Source organism: Meriones unguiculatus, chromosome 14 (assembly GCF_030254825.1).
Source record: "Meriones unguiculatus strain TT.TT164.6M chromosome 14, Bangor_MerUng_6.1, whole genome shotgun sequence".
NCBI lineage: Eukaryota > Metazoa > Chordata > Mammalia > Rodentia > Muridae > Meriones > Meriones unguiculatus.
The window spans coordinates 73,925,033-73,950,034 of NC_083361.1; the positions used below are offsets into that span (position 1 = coordinate 73,925,033).

The 25,002-nt window shown below is 37.2% G+C and overlaps 1 protein-coding gene across 4 annotated transcripts in view; it reads left to right on the forward strand.

Annotated features, from left to right (window-relative positions):
• Positions 1-25,002, forward strand: part of Grm5 (glutamate metabotropic receptor 5) — a 511,509-nt gene that overhangs the window by 430,011 nt on the left and 56,496 nt on the right. The gene's annotated exons all lie outside the window — the stretch shown is intronic.

The window sequence follows — 25,002 nt, forward strand, 5'->3', positions numbered from 1 at the left end:
ATCGAAGACCCTGAAATAAACCCACACACCTATGGAAATTTAATTTTTGACAAAGAAGCAGAACCATACAACGAAAAGAGGACAGTATCTTTAACAAATGGTGCCGGTCTAACTGGATATCTACATGTAGAAAAATGAAAATAGACACATATTTATAATCCTGAACAAAGTTAAAGTCAAAGTGTATCAAAGACCTCAACATAAAACCAGACACACTAAACCTGTTAGAAGAAAAACGGGGGAAGAGCTTTGACCTCACTGGCACAGGAGACAACTTTCTGAACAGAACACCAACAGCACAGGCTTTAACATCAACAATTAATTAATCGGACATCATGAAACTGAAAAGCTTCTGTAAAGCAAAGGACACTGTCATCAGAACAAAACGACAGGCTACAGACTGGGAAAAGATCTTCACCAACCCTATATCTGACAGAGAGCTAATATCCAGAATATATAAAGAACTGAAGAAGGTAAACACCAACAAACCTAATAATCCAATTAAAAAATGGGGTGCAGAGTTAAAAAGAGAATTCTCAATAGAGGAATAACGAATGACAGAGAAACACTTAAAGAAATGCTGAACATCCTTAGTCATTCTGGAAACACAAATCAAAACGACCCTGCGATTTCACCTTACACCCATCAGAATGGCTAAGATCAAAAACTCAAGTGACAACACATGCTGGAGAAGTTGTGGAGAAAGGGAAAACCTGTTCTCTTGCTGGTGGGGATGTAAACTTTGGAAATCAATCTGGCTCTTTTTCAGAAAATTAGGAATAAAACTACCTCAAGATCCTGCTATACAACTTGTAGCCATATACCCAACCAATGCCTCACCATTCAATAAGGACATTTGCTTAACTGTGTTCATAGCAGCTTTATTCATCATAGCCAGAATCTGGAAACAACCTAGGTTCTCTCAATGAAGGAATGGATACAGAAAGTGTGGTACGTTTGCGCAATGGAATACTACTCAGCAATTAAAAACAAGGAAATCATGAAATTTGCAGGCAAATGGATGGAACTAAAAAAGATCATCCTGACTGAAGTAACCCAAAATCAGAAAGACACACATGGTATATACTCAACTGTAAGTGGATATTAGCAGTAATATAGGATAAACATACTAAAATCTATAGTCCTAAAGAAGCTAAACAACAAGGAGAACCCTAAGGAATATGCTTAATCCTCATTCAGAAAGAGGAACAGAATAGACACCAGAACACTTGAAGAGAGGAAACAAGAGAGGAGCCTACCTAAATGCTGTCCTGCTCTTCCTCATTTGTTTCCCAAGATTCAGATGTGGAAATATGCATTCCAATTGTATTTTTTTCTTCATTTCTGTACATCCAAAAATCACCATTTCAGGATTGTATCACTCAATATCATATAGTCACATACATTCTTCCAACAAATATCCAGCTCCCTTTCCAGTAAATCGTTCTTCATTCTCTAGTTTTCTCAGTGAATAACACGAGTGACCTAAAATTTCTAATCTTGGTTATGGATATGCATCATTTATCAAACATGGTTATATAAATAGATAAGTATTTCTAATCTTCTTCCTCTCACTATATATATATATACCATTATTTCCATTTGGCTACTATAATAACTTCATTTGTAAATCCCAGATTTAAGCCCCCAGGCCACTTTTCTCTTGCCACTGGGCAATATTTATGAAATACAGAGCCATTTATTTGTTCATACTATGGAAAACAATAAATTTCTCTTACCTAATATCTCTACAGAAAAACATAAATTGATTAAAATATTTGTTTTTAAAATGTAAATTTAAGGAGAGTTTATAAGAAAATGAGCCCTCAAATATAGAGGTTAAATTTGATATTCATATATATCTATATATCTATACATATTGAAAATAGTCGATGAGAAGTACAGTTAGGTAAAAATTAGTCTAATGAGAACAAATGATGTTTGGAGGGGCTATGATTAGCAAGGCGTGTGGAGAGTTCTTTCCCTGATGTGGCATCAGTAGCGATAAGGATGTTCTTTGCATCTGGGTATCAAAAGGGAGCCTATTGAATGAGTGTTTGATGACTTTTGTTTAAAGCAAATGAGCATGAGGAATCTGACAATGATTTTTTTGTGTCTGCTATTTTCTCAAATGCTAAATTGATATATTTTAAGATTCAATGTTTTGAGTCCATCACTTAGCATTTGTAAATTGTTTCATACCTATGTAGGCATGAGAGGTAGGCTATATTCCAAGATTGTAGCATGACATTCACAATTCACTCTGTTTCAAGCCATCTTATTCTCTTTCTAGTTTTAAGTACCATCTTTTTCTACCTTTCATTTTGAATTCTAACATCAATTCCCATATGCAAACAATATTATTTTCTCCATAACTGTACATGTATTTTTCTTTGCATAAAATATGTTCACCCTCCTATTTTGCTTGATTAATTCACTCATACCTTGTTTATTTACTCCCTTCCCTTAAAAATTACAGCTTCTACTAAAGTCAATAAAATATTACCTAGTTGTAGATCTCTGCGGCTTTCTTGACTTCCAAAGGACCCAATCATGTAAAACTTATTAAGAAAATATGTTTGCTTTCCAATTTTTATGTTGTCTTGTTTATATTGAGCTTCAGCTGCCATGAACTTTTAATTGTAAAGAAAAATATTTATTTTCATCTTTGTGAAACCTCCTTTATTGTGCTGAAGATGCAAAGACACCCTTATCTATTTCTAAAGCAATTTATGCTTCCTACTTTAAGTCATTTTTAAAATCAGATATTAATATATATATATATATATATATATATATATATATATATATAAAACACCATGCTAGATACAGAGATTCTACCTATGAGAGATGTATAAGACATATATCAGTTATACATGAGGTTTAAAAATACATGATGCTGAAAATTACATTCTCAATGAAGGACATACAAGCAAGAATTGAAGTAGAGTGTAGCTTCCCAAACATAGCAAAGGGGAAGAGTTTTGGGGGCTTTGTAAAATGGAGGGGGAGGAAAGGAATATGGAATATAGAGAAGACAGAAGAGGCAGGAAAGCTAGACATAGACATTCAAATCTTTTTGTGGTCTCATAAGCCATGAGGTAGTGTTGAGGGGCGTGTGTGTGTGTGTGTGTGTGTGTGTGTGTGTGTGTGTGTGTAAAGTGGGAATTCAGTCCATACATGCCTACCAGCTGTAAAATGATGGTTCGTGTGTGTGTAAAACGAAGGCTCATAAATCAAGAGTGTTATACAGGTAGAAACAGCCCCAAAACAGACTCTGTAAGTAAGGAATTTAGATTTCATCCTGTAGATAGTTTGGATTTGCAGAGGTTTTCAAAGAGAATAATTAAAGGATTTGTTTCTGGCTATGAGCATAGATGTGAATGTAAGTATGTGTGCCCTCACTGAGGAGGAAATAGAAACAGTTATGCGTTATCTAACAATCATCAGGTACAAATACCAGCAGTGAGAACCATAAAAAAGATCCCTTTTCCAGAGATATTGACATTCTAAATGTTGGCAGATGTAATAAATGGTTGGTTGGTAATAGCAGAAATGACCAGAGCACTGTGGGAACAGATCAATAGAAGATAACCGTTACATCTGAAAATCACTTCTTCAATAAACTGCATGTACATATGAATCAAAATAAAAAGAGTAGCTTCCCGTTTGAAAATTAGAGAGAAGACTATTTGGGAGGTTAAATGCTGGGAACAAGAAGAAACAGTGTGGAGAAGAGAGGCAGGACAGCTGCACAAATACCACATCTTGTAGGGTTCTATAAATTATTGTCAATAAAATTAAAGCCATTTATTTATTCAGTCATCTAGTAATTCATTCAATAAAAGCGTATCTCTGGCCTAGATGCAGGTAAGGAAAATATCTTTTCCTTCTATCATGCACAAATGTTGGGTGGAGCCCTTGTGTCAAAAGATAGATTAACAAGAGAAAAGTGTTATAGTTATTCAACACAAAGTTTAGTTTTTTCAGCCTTAGGTTTGCTAATTTTGTTTTCTCTTTAAGACAGGGCATCCCTACGTTTCCCAGATTGGTTTCAACTCCTGGCCTCACCTAATGCCCCTGCTCCACCTTCATGAAAAGCTGGTCCTCAGTACAGTACAGACCTACAATACCATGCACAATTAATATTAATTTTTGAGTGACATAAAATTTCCCTCAGGCAATATGAACCTGAGAGCACAGTTAAAGCTGAGGGCTTATATGCCTGAGTTAGATAAAAAAAAAAAAAAAAAAAAAAAAAAAAAAAAAAAAAGAGGAGAATTGTGGTAAACTGTGGTAAGGAAGTCAATGGCTGAGCTTCACAAGGCTTGTTTGTTTCATTTCCTTCCTGTGCCCTTCATCTTGGCAGGGGAAGATGCTCTTGTCCTCCAACTATAACAGTGGGAGAGGTCTTTCCACTAAAATGTCTCAAGTAATGAAGAAGGAGAGGAAAGGACAAGAAGTCCCTTATTTTTTCATGCTATTTCTGAAATTCTGTATGCTAAGGCAATATTGAGGGATAGTATGACATGAACCTTATCTCAGACAATATTCTAAGTGCTAAAATATTTCTGTAAACTAACCAGACAAAACACTCTGCCCTTCTATCCTAGAAAATAGTTTTCAGCAATGCCATTATCTCTAAGAATACCCAAAAATCAAATAAGAAAAGAAATGCAATCCTTGTGGACAACATTATAAATATTATTTACAGAATGGTAATAGAGAATAGATATTAATTTTAACCATGAAATGGAGGGATACTTATTTCACATTGGTGATATCCTCTGGAAAGAGTCACATAGAAATCACAGAAGAGATTCAATTATAATTGAAAAGTGCCTCCATGGGACTAGGTATCATCTAAAATTAACATGACAAGATGTTAATATTTTTTAAATCTTGATTTTTTCATATCACATTTTATAAATTCAAGTTCTTAAATTAGAAATATTTCATAACCTTTTTCTAAATAACATTAAAATATAAAATTAAAAATAAATGACTGGAATATTAATGATAAGAAAACTAAAGTAATGAGTTTTACAGAAATCAATGTGAATTTATTGGTCTATGGACTACAATAATAGAGTGAATATTAAAATCAATGAAGAAACTTGATTGAGAATTAAGATTGGTAAAATTGGGTAATTTGTTCTCTTATTTAAAAAAAAAAGGCAGCTCAATAATTATTCAGCTTTGAGAAAGGAAGGGAAAGAGGCAAAAAGGAACAATTTGGGTAAGGTAGTCAGAAGTTTCTTAAAGCTTCCATTTGCCAGAAACCTTTGAATACTTCACCATTCTGTGCTTTACCATTTCTTGGCACTGTAAAATTCCCTATTAAAATATATATGTTTGTATATATATATATTTATAAATATATATATAATTTATAGTACATAATTTTTCTGCTAAAGAATTTAAAATAAGTTGCAAATAGCAAGATCCTCAGATCTTTAACTCCCCTATCCAAACCTGCAAAATCATTCCCTGTTGAATTTGTCAGGGGTTGGCACTATTCAATAAATCTGGTGAAAATCAAATGTAGAATTTACTTGGCTTTCAAGCAGAAACACAGTGGGAAACCTTGTGACAGGAAGTTGGAATGACTTCCTGCTTTTCATTCACAAAGCTTCAAGTGCAGAGCTGTCAAGATGTAAGGAAGGTAATGCATGTCAAGATTTTCAAGTCAACAGGAACATTCTCCAGCAAGCCTTCTGTTTCTTTGAGTGACTTAATTGCTTTGGAGTTGGGAAACTGAATTTTCATGTCAGAAGAAAAAAGTGAGCAGAGTTAAATAAAGAATCCAGGGGGAATCTGGAGGAAGTGATGGAAGCGCTGCTCGGGACAGTGAGCAGTGACAGGTCTCTGAAATCCAGAGCCTGAGCTGCCCTCTGCAAATGTTTATCTAATACATATTTCTGCTTTCGTTCTATTTCATAAGACTTTTTCTGCCTTCTAACACCTACACTCACTTAATAATAATAATGATAATAATAAAAGCAATTGCTTGGCACTGCTAACAGTTGTATCATCTTAAGTATTTTCTGTTTCAATCCTACAATGTAGATACCATATTTTACAACTGAGATAACTAACATTCAGGAAAATTGTATATATTATTTAGGATCATAAACTTCTAGGAAAATCAAGCCCAGCGAGGCTATGCTATGCTACCTCCCTTTTTGCAACAGTCTCAATTTTTAGCCCCATATTTCCAGAAAATTATAAGGAAAAAGAATTCAGATTCAATTTTGTCAAAATATTAATTATCTCCTGAATGTTCTGGTATTTTTCAATCTAAATTTGATTAAATTGGGCTAATTGTTTTCCATCACACAGAAATGGGAAATTCTTGCCCTTTATTAAATATTATATGTTTATGATCCCTTTTTTAAAAATTAAATGACTAATATTTATTTTTCTCTTTCTACCTATAAGAGCATTTGCATTAATAATAGAACATATTTTTAGAATGCTGCTGTATAGTGGCTTCTAGTTTCCATAAAAATCAAACAAGAACCACTTGCTACACAACTGACTGTCCCCTCATTCATTTATTTACAATTTATTATTTTTCACACAGTGCTAACTTTTTTCTGTTGACCTAAATGAAAAGTGACTAACCTTCCAGTTTTGGAGATTCACATGTCTATAGTAGAAGCCTGACTTAAGTAATCATGTTGGGACCTTACAATGATTGGACCACATACCAGATGCAGTGGTGACACAAATGATAGTATTATCTATTAGCAAATAATATATTGAGTTGCCAAACTCAGCACAAACATCCAGCATAATGGTCATAGATGCATGAGTCCTACTCTAGAATATGAGTATTCTAGAATATGGCCAGACATAAATGCAAATAAAGAGGTAATTTAAATATATGATGTTTTCCTCCCCTAAAATTAAATGTGATTTAACTATAGTCAAATAAGAGAAGAGAGAGATCGATAGATTTCAGTATGTTTATCCTATATTATATGACTAATATCCACTACTAAGTGAGCACATACCACGCATGTCTTTCTGCTTCTACGTTACCTGACTCAGAATGATCTTTTCATGTTCCATCCATTTGCCCGCAAATTCATGATTTCCTTGTTTTTAATAGATGAGTAGGATTCCATTGTGTAAATGTACCATGATTTCTGTGTCCATTCTTCAGTTCAGGGACATCTAGGTTGTTTCCAAATTCTGGCTATTACAAATAAAGCTGCTATGAACATAGTTGAGCAAATGCCTTTGTTGTATGGTTGAGCAACTTTCAGATATATGCTTAGAAGTGCTATAGCTGGGTCTTGAGGAAGCACTATTCCAAGTTTTCTGAGAAAGCTCCAGATCGATTTACAAAGTTTACATTCCCTGCAGCAATGGAGGAAGGTACCCCTTTCTCTACATCTTCTCCAGCATGTGTTGTCCCTTGAGGTTTCCTTTTTTTTTAAATTTTTTTGATTATTACAATTTAATCACTGTGCATCCCAACTGTAGCCCTCTCTCCAGTCCCCTCCCGATCCCGCTCTCCCTTCCTCTTTTCCCATGTCCCTGCCCCAGTTCACTGATAATGGAGGTCGTCCTCCCCTTCCAGCTGACCTTAGCTTATTAGGTCTCATCAGGACTGGCTGCTTTGTCTTCCTCTGTGGCCTGGCAAGGTTGCTCTTCCCTCATTTTCTCTCATGCCCCTCTCCAAGTCCACTGATAGGGGAGGTCCTCCTCCCCTTCCCTCTGACCCTAGCCTATCAGGTCTCACCAGGACTGGCTGCAATAGCTTCCTCTTTGGCCTGGTACAGCTGCACTCCCCCTAGGGGCGAGGTAATCAAAGAACCAGCCACTGAGTTCATGTCAGAGACAGCACCTGCTCCCCTTACTAGGAAACTCACTTGGAGGCTGAGCTGCCATTGGCTACATCTGTGCAGGGGTTCTTGGTTATATCCATACATGGCCCTTTGTTGGAGTATCAGTCTCAGAAAAGACCCCTGGGCCCAGATTTTTTTTATTTTGTTGCTCTCCTTGTGGAACTCCTGTTCCCTCCAGGTTCTTTCTATGTCCCCATTCTTTTATAAGATTTCCTTCACTCTGTCCAAAATTTGCCTTTGAGTCTCTGCATCTGCTTTGATACCCTGCTGGGTAGAGTCTTTCAGAAGCCCTCTATGGTAGGCTTCTGTCCTGTTCTGTTTACTTCTGCTTCCAATTTCTATCCAGTTTGCTTTCTGAGAAAGCATTGAGCAACTACCCTAGGGTCCTCCTTCTTGTTTAACTTCTTTAAGAGTATAGATTTTAGTATGTTTATCCTATATTATGTGACTAATATCCACTTATAAGTGAGTACATATCATGTTTGTCTTTCTGCTTCTGGGTTACCTTACTCAGGATGATCTTTTCTAGTTCCTACCATTTGCCTGTAAATTTCATGATTTCCTTGTTTTTATTTACTGAGTAGTATTCTATTGTGTAAATGTACCACACTTTCTGTATCCTCTTAACCATTCTGATGCTCGTGAGATAGAATCTCAGAGTTGTTTTAATTTGCGTTTCCCTGATGACTAAGGACTTTGAGCATTTCTCTTTTTTTTTATTAACCTAATCATTTTTAATTAATTTATTTGTTATTTTCATTTTTTTTTAATTTTTATTTTTATATAATTACAGTTTATTTACTTTGTATCCCAGCTGTAGTCCCCTCCCTCATTCCTTCCCAAACCCACCCTCCCTCCCTCATCTCTTCTGCCCCTCTTTAAGATAGGGGAAGTCCTCCTTCCATACCATCTGACCTTAGCTTATAAGGCCTCTTCAGGACTGGCTACAATGTCCTCCTCTGTGTCCTAGAAAGGCTGCTCCTCCCTCAGGGGTGGGAAGGTCAAAAAGCCAGTCACTGAGTTCATGTCAGAGACAGTCCCTGTTCCCCTTACGAGGGAACCCACTTGGATACTGAGCTGCCATGGGCTCCATCAGAGCAGGGTTATAGTTCATATCCATGCATGGTCCTTGGTTGGAGAATCATTCTCAGAAAAGACCCCTGTGCCCAGATATATTTGGTAATTTATTTTGTATTAATTACAGTTTATTCACTTTGTATCCCAACTACAGTCCCCTCCGTGGTCCCCTCCTAATTCCTCCCCCCCCCTTCTTGACCCATGCCACTCCCCTAGTACACTGATAGGGAAAGTCCTCTTCTCCTTCCATCTGACCCTAGCCTATCAGGTCTCATCAGGACTGGTTGCAATATCCTCCTCTGTGGCCTGGTAAGGCTGCTCCTCCTTCAGAGGGAGGGTCAAAGAGCCAGCCAATGAGTTCACATCAGAAACAGTCCCTGTTTTCATTTCTAGGGAACCCTCTTGGACACTGACCTGCCATCGGCTACATTTTTGCTGGAGTTCTATGTTGCCTCCATAAATAGTCCTTGGTTGGAGTATCAGTCTCAGAAAAGATCCTTGTACCATATTTTTCTCTCTCCTTGTAGAACTCCTGTTCCCTCCAGGTCTTTCTATCTCCCATTCTTTCATAAGATTCCCTTCACCCTGCCCAAAGTTTGGCTATGAGTCTCAATCTCTGCTTTGATACCCTGCAGGGTAGAGTCTTTCTGCCATTTGATATTCCTCTGTTGAGAATTCTCTGTTTGGCTCTGTACCTCCTTTTTAAATTGTATTATTTGTTGTTTTGGTGTTTAATTTCTTGAATTCTTTATATATTCTGGATATTAGCCCTCTGTCAGATGTTGGGTTACTGAAAACCTTCTATGTAAGCTGTTTTGTTCTCTTAAAGGAGCCCCACAAAGCTAAAAATAAAGTTCGGCCAGGGGGACTGCAGAGAATGATGCATCAACCAAAGACCATATATAGAGAAGACCTATACCCCCTGCTCAGATGTAGCCCAAAGACAGCTCAGGCTTCACGTGGGTCTCCCTAGTAAGGGAAGAAAAGACAGTCTCTGAAGTGAAGTAAGTTGCCTGCTCCTTGATCACTTCTCCCTGGTGGGGTGACCTAGGCAGCCCACAGAGCAAGAGGATCCAGGCAGTCCTGATGGGACCTGATAGGCTATGGCCAGACAGTAGAGGGGAGGAGGGCTTCCCCTATCAATGGACTAGGAGTGGGATAAGATAAGAAGAGGGTGAGAGGGTGGAATTAAGAGGAGATGAGGGAGGGGTCATACAAACTAACTAATTATAAATAAGAAGAAGAAGAGAAAAAAAATAAAGTGAGAAATGCAAAAGTAAAAGAGTGCTAGGACTAGAGGATTCATTGATCACTATAGGACCATCCATCAATAAGAGATATTTGATCAGATCTTTGGAGGACCTACTGGGAGGAAAGGGAATGAGCTTATGACAAAATAAGCTGGAAAAACATCATCAGGCACAAAGACCATAAAGAATATTTATGTCACATCTAAATAATATGAAAGCATCTGAAAGTATGTTTTAAAACGTTGTAGTCCTTTAGAATCAAGTGCAAAACAATTTGACACATTTTTATAAAAGTCTTCACTATGAGAGCTATCTTTTCCTAAATAAAATAAACGCAATAATGACAATATCAGTAAAACAAAGTGCCTGTTTTAACAACAGAATTCCCCAGGTCCCTGAGCACTATGTAAACTCCCTTTAGAAAATTAACCCATACACATCCACCAAAACAATCTAAAGAAATTAAATTTATGTCAATTACAGAGTAAAAATTACACTGCAGATTCTGACTATATTTAAGATAACCCTCCAAAAATTAATTTTTATTAACCTCTAAGAGCAGAGTTTAAATCGATAGGCTTTCGGAGTTGGTTGACAGCGATGCTCAAATCCACTCTACAAATGACTCAGTGTATGACATCAAACAAATAAACATTCTTCATTTTTGAATGTCAGCTTGCTTTTCCAGTAAATGAAGGTGAGAATAACTAGATCAGAGAAGGTACTAAATAGAATGTAAAGAGCTTAAAAAACCTGTGTTGGTTTTAATATTTTATAGTTTTATAATTAATATCTTATAATTTATAATATTTATATTATTTATTCATTAAAGTTTTGAAAACAATAAGTGAAGACAAGTAGATAGTTTTAAAGTGTAGGAAAAACTGGTTCTTTTTGAGCATTGAGCTTGATGAGGTTACTCCCCTCTTTGTTAAGAACAATGTTGTTTGTTTTGATAAGGTGCCACAACTCTCCTATTGGAAAGTTTTAAAATGCCTCCTGACTCTTCCAGTGTCTCAACTTTAATCAATTTATAAACAGTTTACAACCAGAAAGTAATAACTAGTAAACTAAGATAGATAGATAGATAGATAGATAGATAGATAGATAGATAGATAGACCTGTGAATATCATTTAGTCCAGGGGAGGGGAAAAGGACTGAAAGCCCCATTCTCAACGAAACTCCCTAGAACTGGTCCTAAAGGAAAACATAAGTGTGCATCCTATCAGAAACACGACAATGAGAAATAACCACAGTGTTCTTCATGGTAATCAGTCTGTGGTTTGGCCAAAACAATAGCATTGTGGTCAGAACCACTCTGATGTGGCCAAACTAGAGAAAATAATGTGGTTTTATTGATCTCAATTTCCTTTAGCCTACGCAAAGTAAATTATCACATTCCTTCCAAAGAACATAAAACATTGCAAGTTAGTGCTTAACCCTGCATTATTTAACTGACTTGTGGAAGGCTTCATGAATCATTAGCATATTATATGAGTGATGTGAAGGAAGTAAAGGCTTTCTATCATCACACCTCTCAAAGAATGCAGTAAGTAGGGTGAAAAATGCAGAGTGTCATGCCTTCTTGTTCTTACAGCTGAAGACAATATAATACCCTTTTCTTGGAGCTACTGACATGTAAAGAGGCCAGGAGATCTATCAGCCTGTCTTCCGCCTGGAACAGCATAGGATAGTCTAATAAAACACAGGCAATTTAGCAGATATTGAGTCACTTTTGTTTTACGTGCATACCTCTCCTTTCTTCCTTTTCCTCATCACATAATTACCCTGACACTGCTGAAGTCACATATTGTTTTTCACAGTCCTTACAGCATTTTCTGAACTGTAGGCAGCCAAGTATTATCATTTTTCATCTGAAAGTCCTCAGTGATTTCCCATCTAAGCGTTCAGCAGTGATACCCTGAGACATTCTAATTCTCAGGTGACTGTCTGTGCTGTAAAGTGATCCCTCTGCTGGTCTCTGCATTCTGGCTGTTTGGCTTACATCTCCTCGACTCTTTCCATGTTTGTATTTCTTCTTCTGGAGTTCCTTTCAAATGCTCTGAATTTTTCCTATCTAAATCTCCTTAACTGAAAATAAATTTTACAATAATGCCTCATACATCATAATAATATTGTATCAAAGGTATTAACACCCCTAAAGTACTCAGCAGACTGCCTAGTGCTGATGTCATAAAGCACAGCATTTGGAGGGTTCTCTAAAGAAACTAACAACTTTCTTTATATCACCATAGTGCAGACCCATTACCTTAAATGAAGTTTATGCTCAATAATGCATATTGAATTCAGAACCAATGCTTTAGATGTGCTGTGTGAATAATTTTCCATCATTTAGTGGTTAGGTAAAAGCATTAATCTTTCCCCATATGTCTTTCTTATGTATTTGGTGGGTTGGTCCCATATTTTATCTCTGTAATAAAAACTAAACATTTTATTTAGTTATATAATACTTTTGCTCACTTGGGAAGTACTCATAAGATTGCATTACTTAAACATTCAGAAGGAGTAGTCTTGGAAAGAAAAACAGGAGGAACCGTTTGTGTAAGAATATGCATATGATTTTGCAAGCAGCCTTAAGAAAAGATATATAATCTGAAGTTCAAGGAAGTCCCAGTTTACCTCAAAGCAAACGAAAATCTAGGTTATGTGGAGGTAGAGAAGGAAGACAGTTTGGCTTAGAAAGTGTCTGCTAAAGGTTTGCATCAGAAGGTAAGAAAGCCTTTGAATAGAAGGAAGGAAAACCTTAGCATAGGAAGAAACTGCTTCTCAGTATTCAACTCAATTAAAAAAAAATGATTCCATGAATCTATCTAAAGATACAGAAAAAGTATCTTGACCACCATTCTGCCAGTTAGGAAAGGTAAATAAAAATTAACACCAAAGTCCTTCTGTCAGTTTATATGATATTTGTAAGTCAGGGACTGTCTGTGGGTTTAAAGTGAAGACTTTGATGTTTGAAAGCAATGAAATACTAAAATAGCTTTAAGCATTGTATGAATTCAGTCCTGTGAAGTTGCTTCCTTCATCTTTTCTAGGTTATGTCCTTATCCAAGAGTCATTCTATAAGGGCTTTTGAGGAGTCAAATGTTCACTATAGTTAATCTAATTCATTATTGTATCTATTTTACCTGTGGAGACCAAAAAAATATACTCTCAGAAATGCCTGCTTTTCAAGCTGAACACGAAATAAATGTATGTCTTCTTCCTCACCTGGGCACTTCTCTGGAAGTGTCAGTCATTTACTTACCCCACTGTGAATAATAACTCCGGCACTGTGCTTGGCTCTCTCCATAAAGCAATACCAAAGACATAGTCTCTGTCCTTAGATTGCTCAACCTACACTATGACACAGTCCAGCAAACTGACACAGACTAGAGAGACACAGACTAGAGTTCCTCTCAAGGGAGGAACCTGTCACTCAGGCTTAGGGAACCAGAAAAGTCATTCTATTAGAGGATGTACAAAATGGAAGAGTAATGAGGAGCTAGCTGTGATGAGAATTAAAGGGAATGTAAAAAGGGAGGGGAGTGTGTTAGGCGCACTTATTATTTTGGTCTATCTGCTGTGTTTTTCCACTCGTATTCAACTGCAGCCGTGTGACCAGAAGTCATATTTTTCAAAGCTGTTCTTTGCAAAGTAACCTGTGATAAGCCTCCCCTTCAACATTCTGCAGTGCTATTATATCATTCTTTATGTTTTAATTCTAAAATAAATCTTGGTGGTAATTTTCAGATTTTGCTATAAAATACAGCCAATAAAGAACAACAACAATAAATAGCTTGACATTTTTCAGCTATTCAAAGGAGTTTTATTAAGGAAATCTAGAGCAAAGGGTAATAAGTTATGTAATAACAAAACAATGTTTTTAGTGTAAAAATCTATGATGGGAATGAAATTCTTCAGTTATGATTGTGTCGCTGTGAGGATACTCAGCAACAATGTGGAGAATATGCCTCAATTAGTCCTTATTCTTTTTTTGTCATGGGTGTTCTGTGCTAGAAAACCTTAGGGACACAAGAATGGTAATTTCCTAGACTATGTCTCTGGCTGGACAACATCAGGATACACACACCAGAGTGAAACCCTCCTCAAGAGCTTGGAGCAAAGAGACCCCTTAGAAGAGGCATGAGTTTATGGCACAGTGCCAACCATCAAGCAAGTCATCACTAGCCCCACCTCTCCCAGTGCAAACATTCTAAGTGAATGTGGTATTTTTTTCGTACTGAATAGCCTTGGGACTTCCAGTGCTTTCTCTGATGGACTTAAAAGAAACCAAATAGGTAAAAAAGGTAAATGAGTAACATCAGGGTTTTGATCTCAGTCTCAGCTCATCAACATATCTTATTCAACTTCATATGACCCCTCTGTGAACTAGAGACAATGATATTTACCTGGTTTATTTCTAATGAAAATCACATACAAATTCTAGGACAGGATCTGATACTTCCTGGTATGCAAAAAAAAAAAAAAAAAAAAAAGTGTTAGTTTCCACCTCCGTTCACTCTGACATAATGAAAACAAACCCACTTCTTATGTTAGTAGTTACTATTACAATGATCCCTAACATTTTAGGTAGAGATTATAATTTTATATGTGGCATGATTTTAAAATTACATTCATTTACACATGCATTATTATTCATGGCAGGAACGTGTATGCCATAATCCTCATGTGGAGGTTATAAGAAAGCTTGTAGGAAAAGATTCTTTCCTTCTGTGGTGTGAGTTCTGAGAATTAAACTAAGTTTATCAGGCCTTTTGTCTATCACCCTTACCCTCTGAGTCTTCTTTCCAGTCCCATGCCATGTTTTCATTTCTTGCTAAAGTAATGGTTAAAGCAGTGAGCTAGTGTGCCTATCCTAAGGAGGACTTGGGGTCTTGGTGGATGTTTAAAGCCTTTAAAGTAGTATCCTTGTTCTTCATGTGTGTCCCCTAACAATTGGAGCAGGGACTGTCTCTGAATCTGTTGCCTGACTTTAGAATCCTTCCCTTAGCTGGACTGTCTGGTCTGGCCTCAGTGGGAGAACATGTTCTGGGACCTGATGTGCCAGCGTGGGTTGGTACCCATAGGAGTCCTTCCCTTCTCTGAGGAGAAAAGGAGGAGAGAATGGAGAAGGAGTATGAAGGTGAGCCTGGGAGGAGGGAAGGGAGGGAGGGAGCGATCAGGTAGGAAAGGGAATAAATATATAAATAAATGAAAAGCATACTTAGTGTTGCAATTAACAGACTTCTTTTTTTTTTTTGGAAGGAATGGGTCTAGATTGTATAAGTAAATAGTTTGTTAGAGATTAACTTCTGGATGAGGCATGTGGCTTGGCGGGTAGGAACACTTGCTGTGCAAGCATTTGAACCTGAATTCAAATCCCCTGAACCCCTGCATATAAACTAGGAATGACTAGTAATGCTTGTAATCTTAACATGGAGACACAAGAAATAGATTGTTCAGATCCAGTGAATTTTTCCAAGTGATAACAATCAATGATAAAACACCTATAAAATGCAGGGTAGAATAAGACTATTTCTAATATAAAATATTTGTTACATCTAAGGGCTGCTTGCCTTGTTTTGCCATTTTTAGATATCATCTTGTACCTAAAATCCAACCTAGTAATAGAATTCATACTTTCATCTATAATAGTACATAATACCTCTACACTTTAGACTTTCTAGATGCAGAGGAAAATGACTTGCTCCAGTCACTGGGATGACAATTGCATAATTTAAATTAAATATTAATTTCTGAGTTGCTATGCCAACCATAGAAATGATTCTCAATATACTAAGACATCACTTTCGGAAAAAAGACAAACCTCATGACTAACATCAGGTGCTGACAATCGGTCAAGAATACAAATTTAACACATTCCTGCATGTATTAAAAACATATTGAAATTACTAGCATGTGCTATAAATAAAACTAGTTACCTAAGTTTTATCAACTCATAAACTATTTTCATCTGAACTATGAAGGCATTGAAAATTTTATCTGAAGCTATCTGAATAATAAACATAGAAAGATGGGGGCTATCTTCCCTACAGAAAAAAAGTTTCAAGTATCCCTGAGATCTCAGACCAACATCTTCGATATAACATCTTGGAAGGTAAAGAAAGGGGAATAGATAACAAATGGCATGCTGGTAGAAGAGATTAAAAGCAAATATGACATTTTAGTCATCAGTCAGCATTCTGTGCACAGAACCTATCTTTTGCTTCTGTGTAAAAATATGGCCCCAATGTCCCCTTCTCATTTTCTTATGGCTGAAATGGCCTGACTATCAGCTAAGGACACACACGTCCCGTTCTCATACATTTTCAGAATCAAATTTCTTTTACAAGAAATGTACAGGAGTTGAAGAGATTGTTAAGTTGCTTCTTCTCCATCTGACTTAGAGAAATACATTGACATCTGTCTCTAAGTTCCTCAGCCTGAACAGGCAGTTGGAAGAGAGCTTGAAGTTTGTATCTGTCAGGGAACTGTTAGCCATGGGGACATGGTGTAGATGTGCTGTTTAAATGTGAAGCAAAACACCAGCTGCGAGGGAGCAGGTACATCATCTTTAGGGGCTGCAGAGGTCACCGAGTCATCGATCCTCTTATGAGATCTACAAACACATCAGTGGGCTCACACAGTGAAGGAAATGATCCTGGTCGCTTCCTTCCATGAACAAGCTGTTGTGCTTTCAGTTTAAGGTGCTAAAAGGTGTGTTATTCTAGTGAAAAGAAAAAATGCGGGCCAGATATAAAAAAGGAACAAGCCAATAGGAAGCTAAATAAGTGATGACAGATAATGGCCATTGTTTTCTAACCTAAAGGCCCACTACTAGAAAAGAATAAAACACAGGGAACTCAATGGCTCTGATGAAGATTAGCAATCTTATATATGATAATATTTAATAAATTAGTAAACTCATAAAAATGTAAACAAACTGTAAAATATATGCACTCCACACTCTTAGTTAATATCTGACCCCACGTCTTTATACTGATAATGAAATAAGCATAAAAAGTAACCCATTAGTAAAAAATAATAACCAGAATTTAGGAAAAAATAGAGAACAAAAGTAAGAATAATATGACCTTTCAGAGGTTTGTGGACCAATATACATATTAAGACTGTAAGGGTTGTGAATTTAAATTTATATTACAGTAAAAAATTTGTATTATTTTACGATTCTCTGAAATTTGGTGGAATATGTTCTGTATTAGAAAGAACACTCTCAGTCAAAAAAAAAAATAGACCTCGTGATAGAAGAAGGTAGATATACTTCCAAACCTGAAATTAAAAATTTCCAGTAATTTGGTTGGGGTGGGTGAGAACTGAGAAAGAATCTGAAGTGATGTTACTATATGAGGCTAGAGTGGGTTATACAATAAACCATTTTCCTTTGACATCAGAAACACTTTCTTGCTGGCCAGTCAATCTTAGGCACTCTCTTAAATATCCTACTTCACCTACTTGTCATTAATGCAAGATTCTGCCCTCATCTGTGTCTATAAATTTTTTCATCAATTTATAATTTTTTAAAACTAGAAAGATCATTTTGAATTAGCTATAGCTTAGAGTTTCTGGTTCCATGTACTCACATGGCCTTAGATACATAAAACATAACAACACATCCAAGCTGCAGATACAAAACATAACTATAATATATGACACTTCCATTTTAACAGGTCTTATCTTATTTAATAGTACTGTTATTGGTTCACTAGAACCAACTCATAAAATCCTCAGTCTACTTCCAAATTTCTCTCATTACTAGTTCTGTAATGTCCTCATTATATATTGAAATATAATCATTATATTGAAATAGTGACTGTGAGTTTTGTTCTTATCATCTACAAGTGTGTTCTTTTAATGGCTTTAACACTATTTTTCATGTCCCATATCTCATTTTCACCACTATCTAACTTCCACCCTTCCCAACATAATCTTTTTTTTATTTTTTCTTTTGTTTTTTATTTTTTACAATTTGTTTACTTTGTATCCCAGCTGTAGTCTCCTTCCTCATCTCCTCCCAATCCCACTCTCCCTCCCTCTTCTCCTCCCATGCCCCTCCCAAGTGCAATGATAGTCCATCTGACCCTAGCCTATCAAGTCTCATCAGGACTGGCTGCATTGTCTTCCTCTGTGGCCTGGTAAAGTTGCCACCCTACCCAAGGGAAGGTGATCAAAAAGACAGCCACTGAGTTCACATCAGAGACAACTCCTGTTCCCCTTACTAAGGTGCCCATTCAGAGACTGCAGGGGTTCTAGGTTATTTCTATGAATGGTCCTTGGTTGGAGTATCAGTCTCAGAAAAGACCCCTGGGCATTTCAGAGGATTCAGAAAAGACCTGTGAGCTCCTTGTGGAGCTCCTGTACCCTCCAGGTCTTTCTATCTCCCCCTTCTTTTTAAGATTCCCTGCACTCTACCCAGTTTGGCTATGAGTCTCAGTATCTGCTTAGAGACAGTGCTGCGTTGTCTTTCATAAGACCTCTGTGGTTGGCTCCTGTCCTGTTCCCTGTTTTCTGCTGTTTCCCATCTCTATGCCATTTGCTTCATGAATGAATATTGAGCATCTAACCCAGGATCCTTCTTCTTGCTTAGCTTCTTTCTGTGTACAGATTTTAGTATGTTTTTTATATATCATATGTCTAATATCCACTTATGAGTGGATATGCCATGTGTGTCTTTCTGCTTCTGGGATACCTCATTCAGGATGGTCTTTTCTAGTTCCTTCCATTAGCCTGAAAATTTCATGATTTCCTAGTTTTTAATTGCCGAGTAGTATTCCATTGTATAAATGTACTACAATTCCTGTATCCATCCCTCAGTCAAAGGACATCTAGGTAGTTTCCAGATTCTGGCTATTACAAATAAAGCTGCTATGAACATGGTTAAGCAAATGTCCTTCTTGTATACTTAATCATATTTTGGATACCCTGCAAGAAACTAAAGTCCAAATGGATCAAAGACCTCAAAATAAAACCAGACACTCTAAATCAGTTAGAAGAAAAAGAAGGGAAGAGCCTTGAACTCATTGGCACAGGAGACAACTTCCTGAACAGAACACCAACAGTGCAGGCTCTAAGATCAACAATCAATAAATGGGACCTCCTGAAACTGAAAAGCTTCTGTAAAGCAAAGGACACTGTCATCAGAACAAAATGACAGCCTACAGACTGGGAAAGGATCTTCACAAACCCTGTATCTGACAGAGGGCTAATATCCAGAGTATATAAAGAGCTCAAGAAGTTAAAAAGCAACAAGTCAAGCAATCCAATTTAAAAAATGGTTTACAGAGCTAAAAAGAGAATTCTCAATAGAAGAATATAGAATGGCAGAGAAACACTTAAAGAAATGTTCAACATCCTTAGTCATCAGGGAAATGCAAATCAAAACGACTCTGAAATTTCACCTTACACACATCAGAATGGCTAAGATCAAAAACTCAAGTGACAACACATGATGGAGAGGATGTGGAAAAGGGGGAACCTTCCTCCATTGCTGATGAGAACGTAAACTTGTACAACTACTTTGGAAATCACTCTGGTGCTTTCTCAGAAATTTAGGAATAGTGCTACCTCAAGATCCAGCTATAGCAACTTCATCGTTAAGCTACTTCATCTTACCTGATAAAACAGGGTCAGATGAAAGGGGAGGAGGTCCTTCCCAATCAGTGGACTTGGAAAGGGGCAGGGAGGAAATGAGGGAGGGAGGGTGGGATCGGGAGGGAATGAGGGAGCGGGATACAGCTGGGATACAGAGTTAAGAAAGAAAGGTTTCCAGAGATGGGGAAAAAAGCTACTTCATCTCTGAAAAGCCTTCAGCAACAATGAGAGTGGTCACTCTTGGATTTACCATATGGCTCAATCATTCATAAAATGAATGAGAAGTCATCTTGAGAACCTTATCACAGAATTGTCCACCCAGGACAACAAAGTATTTGTACAGAGCCCAGAGCTGTGCAAGTTGCTTATTCAAATGATATTTGTATACCACTCCTGGGAACATTTCCAAATGACTCCCTATTCTATCCTGGAGGAACTTGCTCATCCATGTTTATTGCTGTTATATTCACAATTGCAAGAAAATTAAACCAGACTATATGCGCATCACCAGATAAATGAATAATAAAAATGTAGCATATATTTAAGCTGAACTTTTACTCAGCTCTTTCAAAAAATGAAATTTTCAGGAGAATTGATAAAACTGGAAATGAATATATTAAGCCAGGTGACCTAGTCTCAGAAAAACAAAAACTTTGTATTCTCTCCCATATTCAGACCTTATATATTATATGTATATATATATGTGTGTGTGTGTGTGTGTGTGTGTGTGTGTGTGATTAAGAATAACAATAGATATGCTAAAGTAGACAGGAGAAAACCCAGAAGGTCTCAATCCTGCACAAAGAATTTCAGGAAACTAAAAAAAGCTGGGAGCAAGAGAAATAGTCTTCCCAGTGAAGAGCATACCAATTGACTATCTAATACCAAATGATCAGACCTCACAGCATACATACAAGTAGCATTATACAAACTGGGCAGGTTGTAGTTCTGTATTTAGGAGTGTGTGTGTGTGTGTGTGTGTGTGTGTGTAACAACAACTAATGAAAAAGAAAGCATGGATTTGAAAGACAGCAAGGATGGATATATGAGAGGGTTTGGCTGGAGGAAAGGAAAGAGAGAAGTGATGTAATTATGATTTAAAAAGCTAAAAGAAATAATTAAAAGGGGGTTATGAGCAGTATAGACTCTGAGACTAGATAGGAGAAGAGGGGAGTAAAATATGAGGTGCTGAGAAAGTAGAAGTAAGAGAGAAGAAAGGTGAAAAAAAGGCATTGGAGTAAGAAGACTCAAGAGAAGGTCAGGGAGGAAGAGAATGGGGAGAAACAACAAAACCATCTTTTTGAAAAAGGCTATCATGATGCTTAATGTTTACATGCTAATATTTTCATCTAGTTTATTATTTCTCATTATTATTATTTATAATTTATTTATTTTGTATCCCTGCTGTAGCCCCCCATCTCTTCTCAGCCTCACCCTTCTTACCTTTCTCCCCCACTATGTCCCTCTCCTAGTCCACTGATACGAGGTGGTCCTCCTTTCCTACTATCTGACCCTAGCCTATTAGGTCTTATCAGGACTGTCTGGATCCTGGCTCAACCATTAAAGGCTAGGCTCACAACCAAAACTATGCTACTATTCATTACACAAAAGATTTACCTCCCTAGCAGAGAGTCCTGCCTCAAAATATCCTTTTGCACATCAAATAATTATGGTGCAATTTCTGTGACTGAAATCTCAAAACGTCATTCTTCTGCAAGATTAATTGATCATTACACTATAATGAGTCTAATCTGTTCATGAATAACAGCTACAAAAGGACTTTGTGCAGTGGTGTTGCCGCTGAAATACACAGAGGCTCTCTACCTAGTTCACATTAAATGAAACAGTATTCACATGAAAATATAAATTCAGATAAAGTCCAAATAATGACATCACATGAAAGTCACTTCTTAAGCATAGTTTCTCAGTACCTAGAGCTAATGAGTTGCCATTAGGTACACACATGAAAGAAATGGATTGCATATTGAGAGTTCAAGAATCTACCTCACAGAAAATGATGGTCAATGCCATCCGATGGCAAAGCACTGAGAAATTGGGGATACTCATTACATTTAGATAAGAGGGAATTAAGAACAGACGAGTAGGAAAATGTATAAAAAGAAAGCCCTTAAGTTAAACATTCAACATTTTCAGTTACTTCTTTATGTGAAAGAATCCCTGTTTCACATATCACATAGAATTACTCCTATGTTAGTAATTTCACGTGAACACTAGAAATGCATGGTCTGACAGCAGAAAATACTTCTATGTAATTAACTGATTTTGACAATGACGTTCATGTCAAATCATTGCCATAAAAGCATTTTCCTTAAGAATAAAGATAATAGTGATTGTTTCTTTTTTAAAATTTATTTTTATTAATTACAGTTTATTCACTTTGTATCCCCCTGTACCTCCCTCCTTCCTCCCCACCCAGTTCCACTCTCCTTCCCTCTCCCCCACCAGTGTCCCTCCCCAAGTCCACTGATAAGGGAGGTCCTCCTCCCTTTCCCTCTGATCTAGTCTATCAGGTCTTCAGGAGTGGCTGTATTGTCTTCCTCTGTGGCCTGGTAAGGCTGCTTCCCCATCAGGGGGAGGCAAACAAAGAGCAGGCCAATCAGATTATGTCAGAGACAGTTCCTGTCCCCATCACTATGGAACCCCCTTGGACAATGAACTACCTCTGTGCAGGGGTTCTAGGTTATCTCCATGCATGGTCCTTGGCTGGAGTATCAGTCACAGAAAAGACCCCTGTACTCAGACTTTTTGGATTTGTTGCTCTCCTTGTGGAGCTCCTGTCCTCTCCAGGTCTTACTATCTCCCACTTCTTTCATAAGATTCCCTGCACTCTGCTCAAAGTTTGGCTATGAGTCTCAGCATATGTTTTGATACCCTGTAGGGTAGAGGCTTTCAGAGGCCCTCTGTGGTAGGCTCCTGTCCTGTTCCCTGTTTTCTCCCTCCTCCGATGTCCATCCTCTGTGCCTTTCTGAATGAGGATTGACCATCTTAGCCAGAGTCCTTCTTCTTGATTATCTACCTTAGGTGTGCAGATTTTAGTATGTTTATCCTATATTATATGTCTAATAGCCACTTATGAGTTAGTATATACCCCGTATGTCTTTCTGCTTTTGGGATAGCTCACACAGGATGATCTTTTCTAGGTCCCACCATTTGCCTGCAGATTTCATGATTTCCTTGTTTTTTATTGCCGAGTAATATTCCATTGCGTAGATGTTCCGCAATTTCTGTATCCATTCCTCAACCGAGGGGCACTGGGGCTGTTTCCAGCTTCTGGCTATTACAAATAAAGCTGCTACAAACATGGTCGAGCAAATGTCCTTGTATATTTGAGTGTCTTTTGGATATATGCCTACGAGTGATATAGCTGGATCTTGAAGAAGCACTATTCCTAATTGTATGAGAAATCGCCAGATTGATTTCCAAAGTGTTTGTACAAGTTTACATTCCTACCAGCAGTGGAGGAGGGTTCTACTTTCTCTACATCCTTTCCAGCATGTGTTGTCACTTGAGTTTTTCATCTTGGCCATTCTGGTGGGTGTCAGGTGAAATTTCAGGGTCGTTTTGATTTGCATTTCCCTGATGACTAAGGATGTTAAATATTTCTTTAAGTGTTTCACTGCCATTCTGTTTTCCTCTATTGAGAATTCTCTGTTTAGCTCTGTACCCCATTTTTTAATTGGATTACTTGATTTTTTGGCTGCTTAACTTATTTAGTTCTTTATATATACTGAATATTAGCCCTCTGTCAGATATAGGGTTGGTAAAGATCCTTTCCCAATTGGTAGGCAGTCGTTTTGTTTTGATGACAGTGTCTCTTGTTTGATTGTTTCTTTTGAAAAGTACTTTCTAATTATAAGGGATTTTTTTAAGTATAAACCAAAGCTCTATCACACACTAAAGTATAAAAGGTAGCGTTTTTAAGTTCTTATTAATTAAGGAATTAAGGTTTTTTTTTTTTTTTGAGAGAGAGAAAAAATTGCCTCCCAGGGGCTCCTTTCCAGCTGGTTATACAGTTAAGGATGACCTGGGACCTCTTCTCTAGAGTGATTACAAGCATGTCCCACCATCCCACTGTAGTTCATGTAGTGCTAGAAATAAAATTTAGGACTTAGTACATTCTGGGTAAGTACTCCACCAACTGATTTGTAGCCTCAGCCAGTTTTCTTTTAATATATAATTATTGTATGTGAATATAGGTAACTGAAAACATGGACACAAATTTAGGTATTAGTTGTGTGATATATATTTGTTTATGATTAAAGATGTATATAGTAACACATTTACTCTGGAATAATCACAAAATTTTAAGTTAAAAGATCTTTTATTTATTTTTGAATAATTTTTAACAAAATAAAATTTATTTTAACAAAATAAAACATAATAAGATAAAGCAAAACCAATCATATTGAAGTTAGCTAAGACAAGCCAACAGAAGACTAAAAGAGCCTCAAGAGAAGGCATAAGATTCAGAGATCCACCCATTAACACATTCAGGAGGCCCGTAAAAGTACTAAAATGAAAGCTACAGTATATATGCAGAGGACTCTGCAGATATTCATGTATGGGCAGTGTAGGCCTCATGATTGCTGCTTCAGTCTCTTTGCATTCATATGAGCTTTGCGCATTTTCTTTTAGAGGACCCAGTTCTTCTGGTGTCCTTCATCCCCTCTGGCTCTTACACTTTTTCTGCCTTCTCTTCCGTAAGTATTTCCTTTTAGAGCTGTGTGTTCCTGGTCTCTCTTTTTCCATAATATCAGGGTGTTGGCTACTGTATTTCTTCTCATATGCAGAAGGAAGCTTTTTTTGATGATGGTTGAATAAGGCACTGATCTATGAGTAGAACAGAATATCATTAAGAGTCCTTTTATTGGTATGTATAATATATACATACCAATGTATATCATATATAACCCTCTTCTTCTCCTATGCCCCTCTCCCAGTTCAATGATAGGGGAGGTCCTCCTCCCCTTCCATTGACTCTAGTCTATCAGATCTCATCAGGACTGGCTTCATTGTCTTCCTCTGTGGACTGATAAGGCTTCTCATCCCTCAGGTGGAGGTGATCAATGAGCCAGCCCATTAGTTCATGTCAGAGACATTCCCTGTTCCTATTACTAGGGAACCCTCTTGGACACTGAGCTACCATGGGTTACATCTGTGCAGGGGTTCTAGGTTATCACCA